Raw genomic sequence first — 27,881 nt, 5'->3', positions numbered from 1 at the left:
GAACCACATGGAAGCTATTCACTGTCTTACAAACTGCGTCAGATGAAAGCTAACTGATGTTTCTCCTTCATGTTTTTTGTTTATTGGGGTTTTTTTTTTTTTAAGTTTACTTTCCAACATTACTAAGAATTTTGAAATCCCTCCCATTTTGCCTAGAAAACTGCTTTCCTAACTATTGTTCATTATAATTGTAATCCTTCAAAAATCAAAGAGTCCAAAACTCATCTAAAAGGAAGAGAGGTTCAATTAAGATATAATGTACTTTTTTGTCATGATTGGGGAGTTTTTTCGTTTGTCTGTTTGAGACAGAGTCTCACTGTATTGCCCAGGCTAGAGTGCAGTGGTGTCATGGTAGCTCACAGCAACCTCAAACTCCTAGGCTCAAGGGATCCTCCTGCCTCAGCCTTCAGACTAGCTGGGACTACAGGTGCACACCACACACCACTAATTTTGTTGTAAATTTTTTGTCTAGACAACCTCAGCCTCCCTCTGTATTTCATTTTTAGTGTATTCCCAGACAAATGAAATTGTTTATTACTTTTCTTTCATGCCCTAAAATTAATAGCAGTTTATACCACCACCCTTTTAATGAAAGGTAAAGACCTGTCTTATAGGGAAGTAACCAAAAAATGACTACTGTAGGAAGTAGGAAAAACACAGTCCGGAAACTGCTTCTAAAATGAGTAATTAATGACATCATTATGGGATAAAGAATACAATGCTAATGACAGCTTCTGAAGATACTATCCACGACAGGAGCATCACAGCATAGCAAAGAGATTACTCCAAGAGTTCTAATTCAATAAAATATCACAATTAGAACTTTCCATGTTCAGAATGAAACTCCAGTTGACACAACACCTATATCCTATTTCATAACATACACTACCCCTCCAATGAACTGAAGCAGCATTCAAAAACATTCCCATTTTCAAGGGAAAATCCCTTTTATTCTCCCAAATTTCAAAAATACACATACTTTGTAGAATGAACAGGAAGGAAAGACTGGTACCCACAGAAAGAAAAGAAAAGAATTTTCAATATTCGACTGAGTCAAGTCAGCACCATTATGAAGAATACAGAGCTGGGGCCGTGGCTCACGCCTGGAATCTCGACAGCCCGAGGCAGAAGGATGCTTGAGGCTGTGGGTTCGAGGCTGCAGTGAGCTCTGATCACGCCACTACACGCCAGCCTGGGCAACAGGGCAAGACCCTGTCTCTAAAAGGACAAAAAAAGAACACGTGCAAGTTCATCTCACATACACAGAGCCACCCAACCTTTTGAAGACACATTCCTATACCACGTGGATGTCTATGTGCTTAGCTTTTAATGGTTCTACAAAAGAATCTGTGAACCAAAAGAAGAATCACTGGCTTAATTCCCAAATGACCATTTAAATGTAAGCAGCACCTCAGGAGACCTAAGACCCTCTAATTCTTAGGGCTTAAGTAACCATGTCACCTTCCATTTACTTCTATACCTACATGCAATTAAAATTGGTTAACCAAATTTACTTTTACCCCTACTTCCTTTAGATTCGTGTTAAATTTCCAGTCAAGAGCTCAATCATAGCTACTTTTAAAGGATGCTTGTTTGCACAACCTAACAATTACATCCCCTAGAAAATGTTCACAGTCAAACCACAGAAAGAATTTAGCACGCTAGGGGGGCTACGGTTTGGTCCCTGGGTTAGTGCAGAAGTAGACGGTAAGAGCTAGAAACCACAAACGAGCTTCTCTGATTTAGAACCACATCAGTATTTCAGCTCCAGAAAATTACTATTATTTAAAACTTCAATACGCTCATAAAAATTCAAAAAGTAGCTCTTTCTTCTGTTATGATATGTTGAAAAGCTACCATGGTCTAGTCATTTACCTGAAAGCTTGTCATTTCAAACCATTTTTAACAGTGAGCTGCTTAGAATAAGGACCCCTGGTCTCATTCATCCTTCTATATCTAGCGTCAGATACAGCGCCTGCCCACACAGGCAGTTGAGAAAGTTTTTCATTAATTAATACCAGGCAACCTCAATAAAGCCCATAGTTACACTTTTGAAACTATCCCTATGTGCACACAGTTTAGGTTTATGATCTAAAATGAAAGAGGGTCATAAATAAGCCATTTTAGGGACATGTGGTAATTTGTTTCACAGAACTATCACTTCTAGCAACATTCTTAGAGTAATCTCATGACAAGTCCATGCTAATAAACATAGAAGTAGTTAGGGAAAGAACATAATCTTGCTTAAGATGCAGAGGCAAAAATGATCCCAACGTCACTTTCAAGCATATTAAAAAGAATCTGGCAATTGTCACTATATCTGTGTATATACACATAAAATATATATAAAATATATATATACATGCACAGAGTAGAAATACACAGCTAAAGTTATTTTCATGTACAAATCACAATGAAATTTTAAATAATAGAGAAGCATGTAAGATCATACAAGTAGAAGGAACTAATAGGAGTCATCTGGCCCTTTACCATTCTTGAGTTTTTCATCCTGTTTTTATAAAGGCCTCTAGGATTATATAATGCATATTAAGTGTAAGGCTTCCCAAAACCATCCTTTGTTCACTTATGCAAAACAACAAGACTGTGTGAGAAAGAAGAGTTCTCAAATGTGGTGGTGCCCACTGATAACAATACTGGGGACCGTTAGATCCGAGAGTCAGTGGTGGTATTTCCTTGTCATTCGTGTCCTGAAAGCATCTCAGAGAGGTCAGGAGTTGCACATGTTCCCCAACAACCATTTCAACACAGTGCCAACAGACTAGAATTAACAGCGACATACAGCACATTCTGTAGAATTTAAAGCTCTCAGGCCAACTCTAATAAATGTATAGCTTTGCCTTGATTTGTAATTACTATCCTGCAACAGCATAAAAAATAGCTATCCGGTTGAGGAGTAGCTCTCCATTTTGTGGTTTGCTATCCATTATCAATTCCAAAGGCATAGGTCCATCATGCTCAGATTTTCAAGCTGAAAGAAAGGCAGACACTTTAGATACTTCATGAAGGAGCTCAGAGACAGCTGGGAAGAATGATTCTCCTGTTGCCCCCACCCCTGCTGAGACAATCTTCTTTTGTTACAGAATCTTCTTTTGTTACAGAATTTTCTTTCATACAAAGAGAAAATACTGGCTCTGCAATGGCACAAAATAGTTGCAAAGAAGAGGTGGGATGTAAGCAGGGCCTTGAAACTATGCAGGAGTTAGAGGAAGAAGACGGGAAGAAAGCTGGACGGATGTACAGCCTGGGCTCTGCAGCTTGGGCAGAGAGAACATACCAACCAGCAGGCAACTTTAAGATAAGAAATACAGTTTACTGAATCAGTAAATTAATGAATGAACCACCAAAGAACCAATGAACAACAAAAAAAAATGAATAAATAAGTGAATAGGCCAGCCTGTAAATGAATGAAGCTGATGAATTGTAGGCTGAAACTAAGATACAGATAGTCCTAAATGCTGGGCAATGCATCTGAATCCATCCTAAAAAGCAGGATGAGAAAGATGTCTTTTAGAGCTGTACAGTGCAGAGTCTACCCAATTGTATGTACAGACTTAACCTAAAAGCAACGAGAGTTCACTGAAAGTTTTAACTCTATGAAATAAATCACTGAGAAAAATCAATCAGGAAGCATTAGGCAAAATATAAGAAACAGAAGCCTTAAAAGAGGTCCAAGAACTACAAGCTAAGTCACTCTTCCTTTTGACGACATAAGACCAACATATGATATGTGCATTATCGCTGGAATTTTGGAATTAATGAGCTTTTTAAAAATTGAGATATAACTTACATACTGTAACATTCATGCTTTTAAAGTTATAATTCAGTGGTTTTTAGTATACTCAAAAAATTGTACAACTATCACCACCATGTAATTCCAGAACATTTTATCACTGCAGAAAGAACCCCTGTCCTTATTAGCAGTCCTTTCCCGTTTCCCCTCTCCTCAGTCCCTGGAATTAATACGCTTGAATCGTAATATGAATTTCTTTTTAATATACCTCCCAAAAGTGCATATATGGACACCTGGACACAAGCAGACTCTCAGAAGATAAATGGTTATCTGCCTAAGAAATATTGCCAGAACTCAGGAAGCATCAAAGACGACAATTTTCTTTTCTATCTACCTGATGTGGCATTTACTCTCACTTGGTGAGTAGCAATTTTCAAGGTTCATTAAGTTTTTTAAAGTATCACTTGGTTTCCCAGTTGCAGAAGTTTACGTTGTTTTTCTCCCCTTTGGATACCGTAACAACCTAAATATAGTGGTCAGATCAAAAGATGGTAAAAGCAGATGGTGCACAACTAACAACCCATTTCAGCAACCACAACCTTAGATCATAATTGATTTTTCCTCCGAGCCACCGAGTGAAACTGAAATTCTAGAAATGTGCAGATCTGTCTCTGCAAGTCCCCAGATGGAAGCAGTGGGTTATAAACTTAGTTATTTTTTTTTTTTTTTTTGCCCATTTTAAGGTCAGCTCAGAACGTACTTCCATTAAATTTTGCATATAATTCTACTACTGGGTTGGGGGATGGCTCCTTGGTATTCAGCAGCACATTTTAAAATAAACAAATATCCAAATTCCTCTCGGAGATGATTATTACCCTGAATCTTAGAAGAAATCTCATCGGACTCTATTTACCATTGCCCACCACACACACCCAATTTTTTTCTTCTCTGATTTCTTCTAAAAATGTAAACTACCTTTATTTTTTAAAAGAGGTATCCCTCATGATACTGAAATCCAGCTGAACAAAAACAATGTCTTACTCATTGTCATTCTACGAATAGGGCCCAAGACACTAAATTTACAAATAGCGCAAATGTTGTACATAGTCCCCGTCTGTCCTGTCCCTACTCTGCCCCCAAGAGCTATACTCTGAGTACTACCAACACCCTCTCCACACATATTCATGAACTATTTATAAAACATAGTATTAAAACAATTATTTTAATGATATTTAGCTTCTGGAATTAAATAAAACCTAAACTAAAAACAAAGGTGTTCTGGTCAGTTCATCTCTTCTGATTGACCATTAAAAAAAAAAAAAAAAAAAAACCCAAAACCTATTGAAAATCAAGTTTAAATACTTTCTATAGTATCTAAATTTCTTTGAATTACTCTCTATGGACAAGTCGTGTGAAGAGTATTTTCTGAAGTGTTCAGGTCCATCAAGTTCACTGGACACAATCCAATCCCTTTTGTATCTCCCCCCGGTAATCCAGGACTTTCTGGGGCTGCAGGATAGTGGAGACAATAGGGACCCAGGGGACATGGACTTCACAGTCCATCACAGCAGCCACCAACCCGCAGCCTAAGCCATTCAGAGCAAAAGGTTTTCTCTTCTTCCTTCGTAATGTCTGAACACCCTGAGGGGACTCTCTATAAATAATCCATGAGGAGCAAAAACAACAAACTCTAATCAATAAGGAGTAAATGGCAAAACTCACAGCAGGTTCAAGGGGACTGACTGGGTGTTATATTAATATCTGATTAAGTGTCCTTGGAAAATTTAATTTTTCATAAGTCAAAGACCTAAGATTAACCTTTTAACCTTATGTTTATAAAGAGACTTTCGCAAGGGACTAAAAAATGTTTCAAAACATATTTCATGAAAGTAGGAGGCTAACGTAAGTATTTTAATATGTAGGAGACTTTCTCAAGGTGACACAGAAAACCAGACTTAGAACTTAGTATACCTCACTCTCTACCTAAAACATTTTGATTCAATTACTTTGTCTAATCTCTGATGATTTTCAAGTGTGTTTTAAAGGGGCTTTAAAACACTTTCATTTTTCAATTGCCAATTCTCTGTATTCTAGCAATCTGAGGTGCTCTGCACTCTGTTTATCCTTCTCCAGTAATTCCCTTTGTCCATTCACAGCAAAATAATCAAACTGCATGCCATAAACATTCGAGTGGCTGAGTTTGAAACACATTAAACAAAAATGATAAATTCTGATTTTATGATTACCCATCTATGCATTTAAATTCAAAATTCTTGATATGTGCTGATATTGCACAGAAAATCCGAAATGGTTAAGCAATGGTAGATTATAGAAGACCTAAAAATAGGTTCATTTCTCCAATTTTGTTTTGTTCAAGCCGCTGTCTGAAATAATTTGAATTTTTCTGCACACACTTAGAGGAAAGTCGGCTAGAAATCTTGCAGGAAAGAGTAGCTGATCCAATTACCTGTATTCATTCTTTAACGACATCCCTTCTCCCTTTCGTTAAGCCCCGGTGTCCTTTTCATTATTTATTGGTTAATCAGAAGATAAATAAAACATAAGATTAGAATAAATCATTCTTTAATTAAATAATAATACCTAAAGGCAGATCTCTTTTAACGAGAATGAACAATGCACGCACATACAAAATTAGAAGATTTGCCAGCAACGGCCCATGAGGTCCACGTGGCAGGTTCTTGCTGAGATGGTTGGTAAAACAGGCAACAGGACAGGGTGTGAGGAACAGGAGACCTGGCTTCAAATTCCAGCCCACTACCTTGCACATGTATCATCTTGAGCAAGAAACTTTCCTCTAAGCCTTAGTTTCCTCCATCCATCTGGAAAATTATTAATGGTACTCATCTCATATAATTGTTCCGTGGGACTAAGGACCACAACCCACGCAAAAGACTTAACACATTTCCCAGCAAACAATCTAAGCTCAGTATGAACAATATAAGCAAACAAACTCTTCCCAGAGGCGCCTATAAAGATTTATTAACTTCAGCTGGAAGAAAAGCTGGAGATTTTCCTTTCCATTCCCTGACTGCACTTACAAGCTACTGACTGCAGCCCAGCCAGGCTGTGCTCACCTGGATGGACACAGCCTCCCCCGAGAGCTGACAGGGGTGATGGACACACCTGCCAGCGCATCACTGAAGACCGAGACATTGCCACTGCGGCGTCCTTGGCGTCGTCAGTACGAGCCTGCGACTAAAACGTCTTCCCTCATTTGCAGCAAAAGTCTGAGATAGAACCGGCCTTAAATTTCTAACGTAGCCTCTTCTCGATTCAGTTTCTTCTCAGGGCAACAATGAAGGAGGAACCGTGCTTTTGGTATTTGAAGCTCAGTTTTACGTTTGCCTTACTGTCACTATGATTGACCCATTATTATTAAAGTACAGTTTTTAATGAAACTCCGTTTCACCATAACCTCTGAAATACTGCAGCTGAAATTGATTAATTATACCCTAGAAGAAAGTAATATCAGACTTTCCTATTTCCAATACATAATGGGAAGCTGCTGTTTTATTCTTCTAATTATGTGAGAATGGACAAAGTAATACACCCTCCCTAGCAACGTATTTCAAGAATCCGCTTTTATCTTTTTATTTTTTCCTCCAGTCAGAGTCCTTGTTAATGACAGGAGCATATCATAATTTAATTAGCTGACACTGACTGGCAATCTACCCACTTCTTTTTAATTGGAATCATTTCACAGAACTATCCATAAAGGCCCACTTTGCATAACTAATAACCTTCATAAACAAGACCTTTGCAAAATTGCTGACTTTTATAGAAAGATATAAAACATCTGAACGTAGTCACTGTGCTCCCATTCCACTAAACACCAAGGAACACAGAATTCCCCTGCACTGAGCACACAGGGCTAATTCCAGCAGCATCAATCCGGTGCCCTGAGTAGCACGAAAGCGCCAGAAAGTCAACTTCTCCACCACCTCACATAACCGTCCTATTGCATCAGTTGCGCACAGTAGAAAGAACACGTGCTTGGGAAATCAGACCTATTTTTTTTTTTTTTTTTTAATGCAGAGACAGAGTCTTGCTTTGTTGCCCAGACTGAAGTGCAGTGGCTATTCCCAGACACCATCATGGTGCACTGCAGCCTCCAACTCCTGGGCTCAAGTCCTGCCTCAGCCTCCCGAGCAGCTAGGACTACAGGCATGCACCACCACTCCTGGCTGAGATTTGAAATTCAGTCTGAGCTCTGCCAATGTAGCTACAATGTGACCTTGATCAACTCCCTTAACTTCCCTGAGCTTCAGGTTCTTATCTGCAAAATGAAAGTGATATTAATACCCAACTCAAAAAGTTGTTGGGACAATTACTTATGATGTATATAAACTGCTTAGTAAATAAATAGCAGCTTTTATTCTCATAATTGTTATGTATTAAGTTTGGCTAATAATACTGAGTTGTTGGGATCAAATTAAATAATTTTTGTTCAGTAAGCATTAGGATTTTTACATGGAATTTCTGATCTGAAAAAGACAGGTAATAACAACATTCATCTCACAAGCATCATGAGGGTTAAATGAAGCAATTCACGTAGACTGCTAGGCACAAGGCCTGGCACATACTAAGTGTCCAGTATAGTTAGTGATGATTATGGAATTAGTGACAATACAAGATCAAATTAGATACAAATGAGGACCTGAGACTTAGAAAGGTTAAACCATGGATGGGGAACCTGCGGCCTCAAGGCCGTATGTGGCCCTCCAGACCCCCAAGTGTGGCCCCTCAACTGAGTCCTGTTAATAAGGGGATTTGTTCCGTCAAGTTTGGATTCAGACAAAAGGCCACACTCGGGGATCCAGACTTTAACTGTTAACCGCTGAACAGTCTTATTGATGTTGAAGAGTAGAGGTAGGAATTTTATTCCAGGTGTGACTTCAAAGCTCATATTCAACATTCATCCTTTTAAACCACTCTTAAACCAAGCTCCATCATTATTTACTAATATATATTTATTGAGTATTTACAATGTGCTGATCAAAGTGCTCATTATTGGGGTTAGGATAATGAAGACAGAGGGTATCCCCGGCCTCAGGGAGCCGACATCCCTGGGACAGACAGACCAACAAGACACACGACAGCATGCCTCGCGCTCTGATAAGGAAAATACAGGGGGCTGGGGTGACTGAATGTGCAACTTTTTAGAAGAATCCATGGGAGAAAACTGCTTCTATTACCCCATACTTTGATCTTTTCTTAAAGATCAAAATTTCCCGAGATGTCCAGCAACTCAGGAAATTTGTGTATCGAAGACTCAAGGTGCCAGACTGTGAACGGACCCAACAATCCCCCAAGGCTTCTGACCCGAACTCAACAGGGTGAGTCACTGTAGGTGCAGCTGAATGCAAAGGGGCTGAGAAGGAGACCCCCGTCCAACCAAACCCTCTTCCTCCCTGCCAAGTGTCAACCTTTTCAAGAAGGGGCAAAACCTTTTCCTTCAGTAGCTAAAGAAGAGACAGTAAACGCAAAAGGCTTTTCCAGGACGGACGGCACAGACCCGAGGCATAGTCAGGCATAAAGGACTGAAGACCAGCCCTGAGGGTGAGCTTTGAAGACAACAGAACAAAAGCAACTAGGAGGGCAGCAGGGTTATGACCCAGACTGGGAAGCGGGCGAAGAGGAAGGACGCAAACCGCCTGAGAATCTAAATGACAGGGCTCATACACCCACGCGGCCAGAGCCGCAGGCTGTATCTAATAAACCCAGCATTAGCAAGACAGCACAACGAATTCTGAGAGGAGGAAGGGGAAGGAATGGGGGTGAGAGAGAAAACACAAAGAATCAGCTTAAAATTTCCAGAACCTTCCAAACTGCCCTAGTTTAGTGAAGGCTGATGGTGCTTGTCCACCTCAACACTGCAGCAACGGACAAAGGGGCCTGCAGGCAGCTCCGTGTGGCTTTTGGAGTCAGAGACAGGCCGTTTTCTTGTTCATCCGCATGTGGGTGTGACAGTGCTCAGCAGAGGACAATCTCTTCAAGAATAATTAGATTCCCCCTCACTTCCTGCCTCGGTGGCTGAAGCACCCAGTGTATTTACAACATCCCATTTTGCTTCCATCTGAATCCGTGCGCTCACTGATCAGGTTAAAGCTGGGGATACGGGGCACATTTTTCGCTGTAAACCAACTTTGCCTGGGCACAGCATACGGGAAGGGAGGGGTCCCTCCTCTCTTCGTTCCCAGGCCGAGGGAAGGCTCACCTGCAGGAGTAGCAGCCGCGCCAGTGACTTACTGCTGGAGAAAGGCTGCACCCCAGAGGATGCGTGTCACGAGCCACAGGTACAGCCGTGGGAGCAGCCCTCATTTAGTGGGAGATGCAAGAAAAAAGCTGGCAAACAGCCCCCGTGAAAAACATGCCGTTATTACACGTTGAAAGTAACATGAATCGGGATGTGCTCTGTGGCTGTAATTCCACACTGTGATTTAGGGCAAATTCTACAGAGTGGAGGAAAAATCAAGGGAAGAAGATGAGATGGAGAAAAATCTCACAGGCACAGAGGCTGCCATTCAACAAGCACCGTGCTAGGCACGGCACACAGATCGTCTGAAAGAAAAGGTGACTTCTGAAATGAGAAGCACGATTCCCACCTTTGCCCCCCACCCCCAACAATTTCCTGGCATCGGCTCTTGACTCATTAATAAGCAAGGTAATGATGCATCTGTCACAACTGTGCCACCAGGATGACACCACGACAGAGTTCCTGCATTGTCCAACCAGCCTAGGGCCCTGGAAGGCTTGGCCCAGTGTTCTCAGGTGGGTAGAGAGGAAACCCTACAATGCAGGGTGGGTCCTAGCACCATGCAGCTGATGCCAGAGACCCAGGTTTGGCAACGCAATCAGAAACAAATAGGAGGACAGGAAGCAGAGACACAGCAGACACTTCATTTGAGTAGCATTCCTGTAAAGAAAATTACAGAAATGCAGTAGAGTAGCTGGAGGAGGATGTGGGGTCAGAACAGTTATAGAAAAATAAGGTCCGACGTTAAAAACACCTCCCATGGCATTTCAATTAAGTGATTAAAATTTAGCACTATAAAGAACCCTGGAGATCTAAATCCAAGCCTTTTATTTTTTTTTACTTTTATTTTTAGAGATAGGGTCTCGCTCTATTGCCCAGGCTAGAACTAATAACTCCTGGCCTACCTGAGCCCCCAGAGTAACTGAGACTATAAGCACATGCCACCACACCCGGCTAAGTTTTCTGTTCTTTGTAGAGACATGATCTATGTTGTTTAGGCTGGTCTCAAACTCCTGGCCTCAAGCTTAGCCTCCCAAAGTGCTAGGGTTAGAGGCATGAGCCACTGCACCTGGCCAAGCCCTTATTTTCTATATGCAGAAACTGGGATTCAGAAAAATCGAGTGACTTTTTGTATAAGACACCGATCTAACGAAGAGCAGGGCTGGAATCAAAATTCAGGAGTCCTGTCACCACCACTGAGCCTGTGCTCTGGCTACCCCAGGCCACACCGTGCTTCCCGCTCTGCTGAGACCGACAGCCAATTCTAGTCTTGGTTTTCTTTTCACTAAGATGTTTCAGGGCACCCTAAAGAGAAAGGTAGCAAATTATCTATAAGTGACTTTTTTTCTTTCCTTTCAGAAGGGAAATTTTATAACTACCTTCACCAACAAAGGGATTAAGTCTGCTCAATGATGGAAAAGCATTAAAAATAATGAGACAGATAAAGCAAAGCTTTTATTATTTTAATGAATTCAAAAAGCTGGAAGTATTGACATGAGCAGTGTGTTCGTTGCCCTAATCCAATGTAATCATGTTTTAAAAATTATTCTGTTTAGGAATTTTTTTCTGCCACGTTAGGAAAAAAAAATCCAAAATATGCCAAGTAGACAGAATATTGAAGTTAACTTCAAATCTTGACTGGCTTCAATACAGAGACCAATATTGCAAGGACTGTCTTCGAAAGTACCACCTATAAAGCATGAAATTTCCTTGTATGTCACAATAGTCCTACCTACGATGTAACCCGAAGATTCTGTTTACCATTTAACCCTAAGGTCCCCAATCCCTGGCCTGTTAGGGACCAGGCCAGCCGCAGAGCTCTGCACCCTCCCACCCCCATCTGTAAAAAAAATTGTCTTCCATGAAACTTAGGAACCGGGTGGGTGGGGTTGGGGGGGACACACAGCCGGAGGAGACCACGGGGACAAGTGAGCAGCTTCATCTGTATTCAGAGCCACTCCCCATTGCTTGCATCACTGCCCGAGCTCCGCCTCCCTCTCCCCAAACCCTCCAACCTCCCCATCCATGGAAAAATTGTTTTCCATGAAACCAATTCCTGGTGTCAAAAAGGTTGGGGACTGATTTAACCCATGTCCTAAGAAATCTGTGATTCTATACAGTCTTTACCCTGAATCAACCATCTACTTCAATGTGCACAAGGAAGCTCATTGAACCTTTCTGTTCTTTTGCATTTACAGCTATAAAAAAAAGACATTTAGTTTCTGATTTACTTCACTGTGATTCATTGTACGAAAGAAACCACCACAGTAACATTGAGCATAAAGACAAATTTGCCACACGAATTTTATAATATTGTTTCAGAAGAAAACAACAGAATCTTTTCTTTCCCAAACACCTTTAATGCCCAAAGAAATGTTGCCCAAAGAAAGTACACCGTAAATAGTAATGTTCCATTCCTTCTCAAAAACATAACACATTTCTTGGCCATTAGGTTGTCACCATTCTGCCACCATCTTCACACGTCAAGCTTAGATGTTAGTACTCAGTAACTGTGAGGGCAAAAATGACTTTGGGAAAGCAGAGTTAATTGCATTTCACTTATTTTGAGGTTTTGTATTTTTTACCGTAGCTCGCTCATGCTGAACACATTATTTCAACAAAAAAAAAGTAAGTCATCAATCTCAGGTTCAGCTTTAATTTCAGCGAGAGCACAGCAGTAGTTATAATTAAACCTAGGAGAAAAGTTCAATTCATCTTCCTACAAGTCTGTGATTAAAACCACTCATTCCAATTTTTTTTTCAAAATCTTGTCCCAGCTATCATAAAATGATTATGCCACGTTCGATAATCCCCAAAACCTCAGTAAAAATCTAGTCTTAAATACAGAGCATCCATCTGATAAAATGCTCTGTACCTAAGCAACAGAATACAACATAAATTTCAATACAAATGCTACATGAATGAGTGAATTGGGAACTAAGACTTTCGTGACTAGGGATCGGCTAACCCAGTTCGTCGTTTCCTATGCCCTGTCTGCATCCTCCTACTATGTGCAGCATGCTGAGGGTGCTATTTTGAGATTCCCCTGAAAAAAGGGAAACCAGACCATTTCCATCGTGTAATCAGGCCTAGTCAGAAGGTATGCTGAAGCATGTTTTACATCTGCTGGTTAAAGTAACTTATTACTACATTGCTAACTCTGGACACACTATACTAATGTTTCTGTCTGTATAAAGCTCAAGAATAACCCATGTGGACAAACTGCGACCCAAACCAAGCATTTCCTCTTTGCAGCCATGGAGGGTAGAGACAGACTGTCTAAGAAACCAAAGGCTTAGCTGGGCATGGTGGGTCACATCTGTAGTCCCAGCTGCTCCGGAGGCTGAGGTGGGAGCTTCAGACCAGCCTGGGCAAGATAGCAAGACCCCTTCTCTTAAAAAAAGGAAAGGCGTGACCCAAACATGAAAGTCAGCAGAGTTAGGGCCACAGGGAACTCAAAAGACCCTGCCCATGTTACCGCAGTTACATACTTCACCGCTAGAGCCTTACCAAAAAACAAAGATGTTTTAAACATAACGCCCCCAGTTTACCATCCTGAAAGATAATGGAGAATGAAGGGTTGTTCTGAAGCTTGGCTCCAGGTTGAAGTGACACTCTACCGAAGTTGTTACTCATAAAATATTCCTTGACAGGAAAAGGAAACAACAGCCCCAAACCCCCGACTTTCCATATGTCATTATGCCCTTCCTACATGCAGAATGCATGGAGTTCCTGTTAGTGAGCCTGACTCACTTTTTCTGATATAACAGAAAAAATACGGGTTTTTAGGTCAAATAGTTTCCTAAATTCCTGGCTCTTCTACATAGTGCAATGAACCAAGTAACTTTAATTTCTCTGACCTTCAGTTTTCCCATCTGTGAAATGATAATACATCTACCCTGAAAGACTTTTGTAAGAAAAATAAAATAATACTTGAAAAGGATCTAACCTACAGTCCCACATTTAGTGGGTACTCAATATGTAATAGTATTTGTTGATCTCTTCCTTACAATCCCCATGCCACCAGCAGACAGGTTCAAACATCACTTGATTAGATAAATAACTATTTGGCTAGTGAAGCAAAATCATCTTTAAGGTCCACTTCAATCCCGGGAGTATATTCAGCACCACATGCAGGTATTATAAGAGCCCAGTTGTGCATTGCCAAGGATTGAGACCTACCTAGGCTGGTTAGCATTCTAGCAAACCTGCCCACCAATGATCTCCCTGTGCCAGGAACCAAGAACCTTCTGGAGAAAGTAGTTAACCCAAGGGAAGAAGTCAATGCTTACAGATTTGGTCAAAGGACGATGGAGGAGTAACGAGAAGAACATTTCAAGTACACTACCGCAAGCCCGAGGTCACCACCCTAGGGCATGGGGGCTGAAACAGTAAGAAATGAAGAACTGCTTCCCTAAAAACGCTGTTTCTGGGAGCACATGGCAGAACTAATTCCCTGGAGCCTCCGAAGCAAACGCAGCTCAGCCGGGGTGAAGAGTTCAGCCTAATGGCTGCTGGGACAGAAACTAAAGATGAGAGAGAGTTCCTGGGTGATGGGACAGGAGAGGCCACCGGCAGGCAGCTGAGGACGTCCCACATCTGGAGAGTAGGGATGATGATGATGATGCAGACAAGTAACGGGCAGAGAGTGAACACATCCCGGGGACAACAGTGCACTCCATGGGACAGCCACAGGGACACACAGGAGCGACCCGGAGAAGTTTGCCACTGGGTACAGGGACAAAGAGCATGGCAAGTACCGTTCTGTTGCTATTTACATCCTAAACTAACAAAATCTGGTAAAGCAAGCGTTATGTGCCTTGAGACTAACGCCACCTCAGACTAGTTGATTAAGAGGAAAACAGAGAGAAAAAGAGGGGAACCAACATTCTCTATGGACTTACTATGTTTTAGGCACTGAGTGAGGCTTTTTCTCATTTAATGCCACATCATTTCCTTCTAGAGAGATTAATCATTTTATTCGATGAAATATACTTCCTCAATAAAGACTTTCCAATGAAAGCAGATTTTGTTTTGCTGATCAGACCGTAACTACTTGAATGTATCAATACAGAGGAGTGAATTCACATCAGGTATTTTTATTGATTCATTTGGGAAAGGTAACCACTGCGTACACACCAGCAGTTCTCGAAGCAGCTCTCAAAGACCCTTTCAGAGGACCTCAGTGGTGAAAATTATGTTCACAGTAACACTGAGGTATTTCCTCCCTGTCATCTCACAGGTGGACAGAAGAGTTTTCCAGAGGCTACACCGCTAAGTGTGTTCTCCACGAACAATTTAAGAAGTTAAAATTCCTCTTAGTAAGTGAATGACTTCTTTGGCAAAGTGAGACACAAAAGGACCAAGGTTCTAGCTGATAACTACCCCCCCTGCAGGTCCATGTGAGTGATTTGCTCTGGAAGGGAATCTGTTTATCATGGTAAAGTGATTCAGAGCTTAAGTCTTCAAAGTTTTACCCCTGGCTCATAGCACAGAAAGATGCTCGGGACACAATACAAGGCTGTAAAACAGCTTCATCAGTTGCTGTCACAATGAATGATCTCAGAAACTAAACCCAATAGCCCTCCTAGTTTCTTCTAATACACTCTCAGATCCTGTGTTTTCCGCTTTCCTTTAAAAACAATAGGAAAGTAATTAACGTTTTGTAATTTTCAAAGCAGTTACACAGGGAAAATTTCCTGAATTGTGAAAGTTCCACAAATTGCAACAGTAAGCACCACAACAAAGAAGGAACTCTTGGTTTACTGTGTCTGCACTTAATTGATTTATTACAATGACAATGTATTAAATAAATGAAGTTACTACCAGGACGGTACACTAAAGCAAAATGAATACATTAGCTTTCTTCCCTCCCAAACTCCGTTACCCTAAGTAAGCCACACCCAATGGAGGGATTGAAGGAAACTGAGAAATTGAATAATGAGTAACAGTGATAATAATAATAATAATTCTGGCAATTATTCTGGCATTACTTTACAAAGAAAAAAATTATTGCTTAATCTTTAGCGTTTGCTCCATTAAAAGTTCCAATTCTTTCAGGACATAACCAATATAGAGCAGGTAATGTTAATCCCTTAATTCTATAATGTTCTTGTTTCAAAATAGCAACCCAATAGGAACAGTTCACTGATTATTTCTATATATTTTGATTAAGGAAAAATAGAAAATTTCAAGCCCATCAACCAGCCCTGCTTTACTGTAATCAAAAACCACCTTCATAATAAAAAAGTTACCAAATCAAATCATTTGGTCATCAAAAAATTTCTCATCAAGGCTAAAAAGGAAATGTGATCATTCATTTATTGGTCTGATTCATCTTTCCCCAAACATTTATTGTGCTAAATGCTGGCAACATGGAAGTGAATAAAATCTACTTCCTGCCCTAAACATAGTCAGAGTCAGCACCAAACACTACAACATGTCAAGAATCTTTCGAACAATGGGACTCCGAAGGACAGAATTTTTTAAGTTAATGTTAAGGTTTGAGAGTTTTGCTTGGCTCTTAACTTTGCATACCTAATTTGATTATTATGTATTTACTACATACTACAAGACTTCTGTGGGCCTACTTGTCATTTTAAGAGAACGAAATTAATACCCTTTCATCAAGGAACTCTTGGTTCCATTTTTGTTATCAGAAATGCATAACAAAAAAGGTGAGAGGAAGTAGAACAACGTGGAGAAGATTTTTAAAATTCTGCTACTCAAGATGGATCAACTGAGTTTTCTTAGAGGCACAGATTATACTGCCATTAAAAAATATTTCATTATCCCAAAAAAAAATAAAAAATAAAATCCTGCTACTAAGATCTTGTTGATGCGGGCAGAGACAACCAATTCACCACTACACAGAATTCCATTTTTGTGAAAGCTTGGATTCTAAAGAAAGGAACTTTTAGAATTCCATCTGCAAATACTGTACTTATAACTAAGTTATTTGTTGAGAACATGTTTTGCCAGGAAAACATGTTCTGTATCACTGTTATGAGCCAAGATTAACTCACAAAAACCTAATTTCTTTAGTTCTTTCAATGAACATTAAATGCCTGGTTTTTTGTTTTTTTTTTTGTGATGCGCTGTTCTAACTACTAGGTATGTAAAATCAAAGACCCAGTCTCTTCCCAAAGGAGCTTAGAGTCTAGTGGAGGATGCTAAATTAATGTTTGCAGGACACGCTGTAAGTTTTTTCCAGAATATCCATGAGGTGTTTGGGGGAGCAAAGAAAAGGGGCACCTGAATCAGACTCAGAGAGTCACAGAATGCTTCCCGTAAGATCACATCTGAGCTGAAGTTGAAGGTTGAGTAGGAACTGGTACACTAAAGAGGAGGCAGGAGGTAAAAGGATGGAACAAACCATGTTTAGTAGCTGATTGGATGATGGAGGTACATGACACGAGGGAGCTTACCATGACTTAAGTGTCTGGTCTGGGTAATGGATTCATGAAGAAAGGGATCCTAGGAGACGTGAGGGCAAAGATGAAAGGTCACACCCAGCCCATGCGGAGCTTATGCCTTAGCCTGACATTGTTTGGACAGCAGGGGCTTTCTACTTAGGCCTTAGTTGGCAACCTCGAGGAATGACATGGTCTGGGACAAGGATAAGAGCTGCCCAGGCACCACTGCATGTCACCTGTTACCCCAAGACATCTCCCATCTCTACTTTTCTTGCCCCTGTTTGCAGCCTGTGTTTTAGCCTTGTCAGCACAGTGTCTGTTGGGGAGCTCTGGCTGTCCACAATGTATAGATGAGAAAACTGAGGCAGGACAGTAAACAACATGCCAAGAGAAGACGAGGGGCCAATGACCCTCTTTGTCCCAAGGTCCACATCCTTCCCCACAACAGTGTACTGCCTGGTTTAAGAAACAGCAGCGATTCCTTTTCTTATGAATTCACGCTTTCCAAAGACAGCCTTCTCATTCAGTCAGACATCATGTGTAGACCCCTCAAGGAAACAGATGCTAACAGACATTCCTTCTCAAGTTCTTCCTTTCAATCTTGTTCTTTAGCAGATGCAAAAGGCCTATTTTAATACCAGAATGCCTCTATATCCCTTACAGGGTCGCCTGGGTCGCCAGTCCCAGAGGAATGAAGTCTCCGCTTGCCACAACAATAAGCTTTTCGTCTTCTCTGCAGGTCTGCTTCCTTCTTTTGTCTTTTGCTACAGTTTGTTGCGGTGGTTAATCACACGAGAGACTGGCACAGCTCTATGAATCTCTAGTGGAACTGTGCAGACAATCTGCAAACCAGGCCATATATTGCAGGGCTTCCAAAGCTTCAGATGTCACAGAACCACAAGCTTTTCTGATCACTGTGTTAACGATCTGGACCTGTGGTTCAGATGAAAGATGAGTTTTATAAAGAAATATGTTGCCAGTGAGATCCCAATAGGCTGACGATTGCGGGACGCTGAGATGCTTAAATTATCCTAGTTAATGGGTTTATTCTCCACTGGTTACGCACGGCAGATTGAGCGGGCAGTGCAGGTGCAAAGCGAGAGGTAAACAGACCTCTAAATAAGTAAAGAGCCAGGGAGGACCAGCCGGGGAAGCACAGGATTCAGAATGAATTATTAAAGCGCGCTCTGGTCTCCAGTTGAGGGTATGACTGATTCCTGAGTGAAGACATCTTATCCTGAATGCTGCTACTTTAAGGTAAAAATAGACTCATCATTTCCCCGACGCGCTTTCTCCATCGTTGGTAAAAAACGAAACAGCCTCATTGGTTTGTAATTGAGGTGTCTGACACTCAGATTCCATCCTATGTACTGCCATCCTGTGAGACGCACAGGAAGGGGAGAAGGTTGTCTTGGCGTGTGTGATAGCATGTTTTGACACAAAGTCACCGACACACACGTGACAGAGCATTTTCTACTGGGACGAAATGTGGTGCTATTTGAAAGTTTAGCACATATTTCAAGTTTCACTTTGAACAGATACTGTAAGATAAATAAATATACGATGGTTCAAAGAGGAAATTGGCTTTTCTTTTTTTAGAACCACCAATAAAGGTAGAGTAAGGTATAAGTTTTACATTTAGCATTTTTATAAAACTATTGAAAAATATGAAAAGGTAGAAGGTACTTAAAATTCCTGACACATAGTGAGTGCTTGATTCTTTGATATGAATTATTTTATAAATATACACACAAGCCAGAATATATAAAAATATAAATATATATGATCAGAACAACACCATGAACTTTTTTCTCTCCCTGACAAACTACTGACTAAATTGTAAACGTTGCTCTTTAATGTAGATAATACATTTTACATTCATTTAAGAAACCTTTACTGAGTACCTTCCTTATATCAAAGTTCTCAGTGTAGACAATGCAGTGAGCAAGATACACAAGGTCTCTGTTCTAACGGAGCTTAATTCTACTGAGAATGGGATACACAGTACCAAGAAGCTAACAGCTATTTTCAGATGCTGATGTGGTGACAACAAAAAAGAATGACAGATACCACAGGAGTGCGGAAGGAAGAGCTACTTTAAACGGGATGACCAGAGAAGGCCTTTTTGAGGTGGTCCCATTCAACGGAGTCCGGAAGGAAGAGTGAGCCAACCATAAACTGTTTTTTTAAAGTGGTAGGAGGAAGCTGGGCATGGTGGCTCACGCCTGTCATCCCAGCACTCTGGGAGGCCGAGGCGGGTAGATCGTTTGAGCTCAGGAGTTCAAGACCTGCCTGAGCGAGAGCGAGACCCCCATCCCTACTAAAAATAGAAAGAAATTATCTGGCCAACTAAAAATATATATAGAAAAAATTAGCCGGGCATGGTGGTGCATGCCTGTAGTCCCAGCTACTCGGGAGGCTGAGGCAGGAGGATTGCTTGAGCCCAGGAGTTTGAGATTGCTGTGAGCTAGGCTGATGCCATGGCACTCTAGTCCGGGTGACAGAGCCAGACTGTCTCAAAAAAAAAAGGGGAGACACAGGACAACCCAGATTGATCTGACTCCTAAGTTTATGCTTATAAAGTCCCCGTCCTCTTCTGCTGCCTTCACGTCCCTGCTGTGACAACGTGCCTCTGGGTACGGAGCTCACAGAGCTCATTCTTCCAAACCCCTTTTGGTTATTACCTACCCGTCCTACTTGCTCACGTTTATGAGAAATGCTTCTTTATTTGTTCTAATGTTTTCATTTATTTGGACATTCTAGATAGAAGGAATTACATGTCTTTTTTCTTTACCTACCTAGTATGTATGGGAGAAAAGAATTACTAAAACTGAAAATGACTACTCTCCTTCTGATGCTGAGGTTTGGGGGTGTGAAAATTCAAACTGGCAAGAAAATAAATCTCTATGCTGCTCCTTCTCACTCCAAGATTCCTGGAGAGGGAGAGAGACAAGACTGAAATTTCAAAGCCCGTGCCAGGTCTTCACTGCTTAAACATTAATGAGCTTCAGGATTTGCCGAGGTGGGCCCGGAGCCTAAGGATGTTTGAGAGTGAAACTGCTCTGCATAATGAAGAAAAGGTAATTGAGTTTCCTGAGGAATCGGAGAATAAAGAGGTCTAGGAAAACGGAGAAAGGCAGGGAGCTACGAGTATGAGAGTTGTCTAACCTCACCTAACATCTCTAACGAGGTCTGCACGACCAGCAACACAGCCACCAAACCCCTGACACACAACATGTCCTGATCTCTCACGTGGGTGAAGAGGCAGCGCTGACTCTTGTGGGCAAGCACTGGGGAAATACTGTGACATGACACTCAAGCCATTATTTAAAAATCTGGGAAGATTAAAAGGACACGGTGAGCCTACAAGAACCCCAGGAGGCTGGCAGAGCTCCTCCGGCACTCTTCATCCATGGCAGGAGCAGAGGGAAGGGGGGGCTGTTTGCTTACTCCTCTCACCCTGAACCTTGCTGCCAGGCTTGCTGAGGCTGCAAGACAACGACATCAGACAAGCCCACTGTTCTATCAACTGCTTCGGGTGAACCTCATCACCTCCCCTCACTCCTCAGCACCCCAACTCCGCACCTCTCGGCAGAGCCCTCTGCAAACGCAGCCGGGGAGGCACCTGGTCTAGGTCAACCACACGTCGCCAAGCGTGACAGACTGTTCTCACTGTAGTCTAAAAAATCTGTTTTCCCCAAGAGGTTTCTTCTCCGGGGCCCTGTGGCTTATCAGCATGAACTTCAAACTCATTTAATTGTGTATTGAAGTGCTTCTGATGGGCCCCTGCCTACACACTAGTGTCACCTTGTGCCACTCCCAACACATCCCCTGTGTACCAACTAACGAGACCGAGTGCTGGCAGTTCCCTCTATGTGCCAAACTGTTATATTCTTTTCCATCTTGACACATGCTGTTCCCTCCATTTCCAGTGTTCTCTCTTCCACACTGCACCTGTTCTCAGACGATCTTCTCTGAGTCCTTCAAAAAGCAATTCAGGCATCATTTCCTTCAGGAAGCCTCAAGTGTGATTCAGGTGGCCTCTGTACACCCAGCACCGTGTACACCTGTGTCCTGGCACACACTGTGCTCCACGTAATCGTTAAATTCCTTCTCTATCTCGCCCAAGAGATGTCCCCGCAGAGCCTGGCACTGTGCCTGCAACAAAGTAACCGTTCAATAATTCTTACCGAATGCATGACTTAAAAGCTTTTAATTTTTGAAACCTAAAAAGATAACCAAATAGAGATCTGCCCAAGAAGGTACACTTCAAATGACAGGCAGGAATACAGCACTTCCCGAATCCCGATTTTTCCTTCAAAACGTAGCTATGACTATTCTGGCCTCTACCCAAACCCTCTTATTACTCTTCTCAAGTTAAGCCGACAGCAGTCTTCAAGCCAAAAATATGAACGCTACCTGGGATACACCAACAGCCTTTCATTCCCCAAATACGCATCCTTGTCTATGATGTGCGAGGCATGGTGCTAAGCCTGGGGGGTACACTAGGGAACAAAACCGACATTATTCCTACCCTAGGGGAGGGGAGGAGAAATGAATAAACAGTGAACAGATAAATGAATAAATAATTACTAGGGCGGTAAGTGTTTATGATGAAAATGACAAGATACATGAGAGTATTAACAGTTTACTATGAGGACCTAACCCAGTCTGGATCAGGGGATGGGAGGTTTGCCAGTGTGAGTGTATGTGGATCAGGCTGCCTTTCAAAGTAGGAGTTTGCAGGTAACAGTGTGTGCATGTAGGCTGCAGGAGAGTGAAAACAAGTATTAGAGATGACAGCCTGGGTGCAAATTAAAGGAGTTGGGAGGGGGGAGTTTTCAGGAACAGAGAAGGGGACAGGGTGGCAGAGCTGTGAGTACAGTAAGTGAGGCTGAAGTGCACCTGGCTGGCTAAGCTAAATGAGTTCCTTGGTGCATCTGTCAGAGGAGGAATACTGTGCAGGCTAAATCTGTGAGAGCAAAGTATCTAAAGTGGAAAAGAGCACAATGATGCCATACAGAAACCACCGTCAATTGAAAAGCCCCCAACTCCACGTTGGCTCAATGAAGAGCAAGTCTTACCCTGAATCACCCCAAAAAGAACAATCCACAACCAGGTTAAACTAATGAGAAGAAACACGTGTGGGGGGGTGTTTCTAGGGAAGAGCCCCTTGGAGCTGAGCACAAGTGACAAATGGAATTTGGCTCAGAGACAGCCGAGGTTGACACCGTGGACAGGACTATATCTGAACTGTAGCCAAGTGATCTACACCCGACTGCCACCCAAGGCATATTCATTGTTTTTAAAGAGAGTGCGTGTGAATGCTGCTAAATCATTTTAAATTCTTATCTCCTGTTTATAAAAATCTGAAATTTGTGTTTGTGTTACCTCCAAACCCAAATTTCACAATGCTGAGGAGTTCGTGGTTTCCAGCCATCGTTACAAAATAACTAGCACTTCTTAACAGCTGGTGGCAGCAAAAGTCTGCAACCCGAGACCAGACTGCTTAGCCATGATGCCTCGCTCAGAATCGCCTCAAACCTTCAAGCACAATAAAATGTGAAGGTTATTCCGTATGTGCAGAGATTACTGGTGCGGTCACAATAGGAACTATACCATATACCTGCATAAGGAACAACTCAGACTTATGTTACCAGATAATTGCTCTGTGTAAGGGAAAATTATTTTCAGTTGAAATGGGAGAGTGTAACCAGCTTACTTAACATATATCCTAAGTGGCTCAGGGGCTGAGTACATAATCCCTTCAGCTGTGTGCCTCGATTACGTTTCTCTCGCTGTAGCTACCTACCTACTGGAGCTAATCAGCTTCATCTGTATTATCTTGAGGCTTTAAATATCCAGAACTTATCAATTAATTTTTGTAATTCTTTCATTCGAAAACATCCTTGGAACATTAATAGTTAGGAAGATAACGGATGCCATATTCCTATTGTAAATTATTGTGACTCATCCTCAATGACTGGTTGTAACTAGGAAACTCAAAACCCTAACTACATGATACTATAAAATGACAATGAAAATAGAAGTTCATTCTATACTTGTAGGCTGCTTGACATTTTCCAGCTTGCCTTGAATTTATGCAAAGAAATGACCTTGAAAATTAAGCGTATCAAGTGGTAAGGCTGTAGCTCACTAAAATATGACAATATGTTCATGTCTTTATAACACTACTAAGCATTCATGAAATAGAAAGAAATTTTATTGCTCTTTAAGCAATTTATACGTGTATTTTATAGGCTTATGCATATTAACTACAAGTCCATTTTAATCTTCATATACCTGTATCCCCGTAAAATTGGAAATAAAGACAATCAGGACGTGGCCTATGAGACTAGGAAACAGATCAGATTTTGCAGGAAGCACAAGGGTCTGGTTGATTTTTCTTCTTTCCCCCAGCCTGTGTTTAATTAGAATGCTCTCAATAAAAAAACAATTTCAAATTAGGTTTCTGTGCTCAATATTTACTAATTTAGATGCTCTTTACAAGGGAATATGTAAGCATCTTGATAAATAAATTCAGCTGCTGTCACTTTATGAAAGGAACAAGTGCAATTAAAAAAGTAACAGGAAATAGACAATGAGATGGAAGGAAAGTATATAGGAGACCTGGGTGGTGTGAGGCCCATTGTGTGTAACTCAGAGCACTCCCCGTGGTGTTGCCAGGTGCTCAGGGAAGTCACCATCAGCCACACCTTGGGTACTCAGGGCAGAGGAACACAGCTAGGGGACCTGAGGAAATGCAGAATCTCCAAGAATGGAAGACCCAAATATTCAGAGAACTGAAAAACAGATCCTCCTAACGAAAGGAATCCTCAGGACAGCAGAGAGGGCACTATTTTGAATTTACTTCAAGTTTTCTGCTGGGTCTCCTCGTCTACCGCTACCCTAAGCAGAGTCAACTCACACCACGAAATTTAAACGTGCACAAAACGTTGAGCTGGTTTCTCCCAATTTGAATAGGGGTTGACCTGTGATCCCAGGGGAGAGGACATGAGATGTGTAAAAATAAGGCTTCTCTCATGAGATGATAGAACGTCTCAGAGTTCTGACATTTCCAAACTAACAAGACAAACCGAGCGAGCCAAATTCTTGATGCTCAATTCTTTTCTCTTCTTAAGACACGTGGATGGGGGTTACCGTTAGCAACCAGGGAAGCCACGCCCACACAGAGACTGTTCCGAGCGCCACGATCTGCCTGGGTGACCCACTCATTCATTCCCTGGTGCAGAACGAGCGCCCACCATGCACCGGGCCCACCGTCCTTGAACAAGACTGACAGCGTCTCTGCTCACATGAAGTTTGTATATTCTTGTGAAAGGTGACAATAATAATAATGAAAGATATTTTAGAGAATGATCATTCCTGTTAGGAAAACATCTATCAGTCCATTCTTTTACACTTAACGTAGACTGATGCTTTGCGCCCGGTTCCATGCTAGCTCCTGGGGGTATACAACAATTAAAAATGCAGACTAAATTTGGGAGTCAGCCACACACAGAGAGTAAATGAAGCTATAGGAATTAATGAGGTAACACAGAAAGAGTGTGATGAGAGAACAAAGGACCCCACAAATATGGAAGACGGTGGTACAGGAAGAAAACTAGGAGAGTCTGGTGGCACTGAAGCCCGGGGAAGAGCGTTTCAGCAGGGAGTTTTCCGAAGGACACACACACAGTACCCACTCGCTTGAGCAACACGGAGACTGTTGGTGATGTCAACTAGAGCAGTCTCAATGAAACTAAGAACCTGAATGTCACACTGCAGTGGACAAGTGATGAGAAGGGAAGACTATAAATGCAGTTAATTTCAGTTTTAATTGTGAAAGGAGAGACTGATTCAAAGATAAGAGAAAGAAGTGGGGAAGACACATTTTTTCATTCTTTCCCCTCCCCTTTCTTCCTTCCTACAACAGAAGAGATTATAATCACATTTAAAGGCTGAAAATGTGAAAATAATGGAGAATAGATTATTGGTGGAGTGAGATCCAAGAAATAATACAAAAAAGAAGGACATCTAGAAAGCAGGAGGGGACATCTTTGCCATTGGAGATTTTGGGACAGAAAGAGGGAAAATTGCTGATGCTTTGAGAAGTGAGGAGAGGTGCAGGGTTAACAGTTGAAAGAATGTTCTACTGAATAAGCCTCAGGCTAGGAAAATTCCCAAGCAAGATTCAGCGCAATTGAAGAGGCCACCAGAGATTGGCCACAGTTTATTTTTTTAAGGTTAGGTTAGTTGGTAATTGGTAAAAAGTGAATGGGGGTCAGAAGGGGAGAAGGTAGCCTATGTCTGATTATTAAGTTTGTTTACAGAGGGATATGAGAAATTTTTACAACTAGGCAAGAAATTTTTAAGAAAAATTTCCATTTATCACTCCAAGTCTGGGGGTCAGGGGTGGGGAGGTGGGAAATGCAGGTACTGCTCAATCAGTAACTTTAATACCCCAAGATGACTGTATAGAAGTCAACACGTCTACATGGGCACATCTAAACAGAAGTATTAAGGAATTCAGGGCAACAAGCGTCATCCTGTGGGACCCACACCCCATTTACCTAACTCCATGTAAACTGCTTCACTGCAGTGTGTTCCAAGTTCTTTGCCAAAAGCAATGTACTGTTTCCTTATACGGATACTGTGGAGATGAATGCAGTGTATATTTAAAGCTTGTGGGCAACTTGCAAAAGAACCCGAGAACATCAAAGGTCTATACTGACCTGGAAGAATCCTCTGGGCACAGGCTGCACCAGGCCACACACCGGTGTGTTCCCTTTACGTTCGTGAAGAAAAAAAGGTACATATTTGTAAAGGGATCATTTCAGAAGCATTTCTCTCACCTGAATCATTTGTTCCAGTATGCATGACTGCAACCTACCCTAATTAGGGGGACAGAGTCACGCTGCCTGAACATGCATGTAAAGTCTGGTAACTCCCCTCTTAATACTATGGGAAAAAGCATTTTATCCCTTGCTGTACCCAAAATGTAAGTCCTTTATTTACCGAGTGTCTGCTCAGTCAACACAGAGCCTTCGTATTTTGTCTGTTACCCTGTTAATTCTTGGAGGTGGTTGGTTCCTAGAGTCTGGGAACCATGTCAGTCATTGTGTCCTGCACATGTTAAGTATTCAAGTTCATGTTTGCTAATGAGCGTGTTTGCTTAACTTGCTACTGGCCGAATAACATGCAAGCATTTCCCCTTAACAGCTGCTACTGATGGCAACACCTGCAGGCTAGGTGACATGGGATAACTTAGTCACTGTATTTTTTATTCAGGTGAAATTCACATAACATAAAATAAACCATTTTAAAACGAACCACTGATCAGCATTTAGTAGTGTATTCACAATGTTGTCCAACCACCACCCTACGCAGCTCCAAAACATTTTTATATCATTCCCGAAGGAAACCGTGTACCCATAAAAAGCAGTTGCTCCCCATTCGCCCTTCCAACAACCCCGGGCAATCATCCACCTGCATTCTATTCCTATGGACTTACCTATTTTGAAAATTTCATATAAATGGAATTATGTAACATACGGCCTTTTGTAGCTGGCTTCTTTCACTTAGCATAATGTATTCAAGGTTCACATATATTGTAGTATGTATCAGATATTTCATTCTTTCTTTTCTTTTTTGAGACAGGATCTCACTTTCACCAAGACTGGAGTGCAGCAGCGTCATCATAGCTCACTGCAGCCTCCAACTCCTGGGCTCAAGTAATCCTCCTGCCTCAGCCTCCTGAGTAGCTGGGACTACAGGCATGCGCCACCATGCCCGGCTAATTTTTCTATTTTTTAGTAGAGATGGGGTCTCGCTCTTGCTCGGGCCGGTCTTGAACTCCTGAGCTCAAGCGATACTCCCACCTCAGCCTCTCAGAGTGCTAGCATTACAGGCATGAGCCACCATGCCTGGCCCCAGTATTTTGTAAGCATACTTCTTTAATAAGACAAGATGCTAAGGAAGGTGTTAACAGTGTAGCGTTTAGGAGATTGTGCTATGAAACCAGACTGCTTTTTACTCTAAAATCTTAGTTGCTATGTTACCTTGACAAAGTTACCTTTCTGAGCCATCAGACCTTTATCTGTAAAATGAAGATATTAATAGTAAACCTCATGGATGTGTGGTATTCATCAGTGCAACGTAACATCCTTACAACAGTGTCTGACACACAGTAAAATGTACAAAAGGTTTTAAAAATCTGTAAAATACATGTGGGTAGCACCTTCATGTGATTCCATACGTATTCCCACAAAGACGGAGGCAATGCATGAACCTCTGCCAGATTCAGCCACATAAATTTAAGAACCACTTCAGGGAGGAAGTCAGTCTTTTGCCTCCATGTGAAAACCAAAATGATCTGACAATAATGAAAACCACTACACAAAATATTGTTTTAAAAATCTTTCTAACAGTGTAGGAA

The 27,881-nt window shown here is 41.6% G+C and overlaps 1 protein-coding gene across 10 annotated transcripts in view; it reads right to left on the bottom strand.

Annotated features, from left to right (window-relative positions):
• Window positions 1–27,881, bottom strand: part of SMYD3 (SET and MYND domain containing 3) — a 358,877-nt gene that overhangs the window by 184,944 nt on the left and 146,052 nt on the right. Inside the window, exon 1 of one of the 10 annotated variants that reach the window (XM_045537190.1) lies at window positions 26,017–26,035. The exons of the other annotated variants lie outside the window; for them this stretch is intronic. The gene's annotated coding sequence lies outside the window, so the exon portion shown is untranslated. Of the gene's footprint in view, window positions 1–26,016; window positions 26,036–27,881 lie in introns of those variants that run through there. 10 annotated transcript variants of the gene reach the window in all.

The sequence above is a fragment of the Lemur catta genome, chromosome 25 (assembly GCF_020740605.2).
Source record: "Lemur catta isolate mLemCat1 chromosome 25, mLemCat1.pri, whole genome shotgun sequence".
Classification (NCBI taxonomy): domain Eukaryota; kingdom Metazoa; phylum Chordata; class Mammalia; order Primates; family Lemuridae; genus Lemur; species Lemur catta.
The sequence above is the reverse complement of the archived record's forward strand: the minus strand, read 5'-3'. Positions and strand labels throughout refer to the sequence as shown.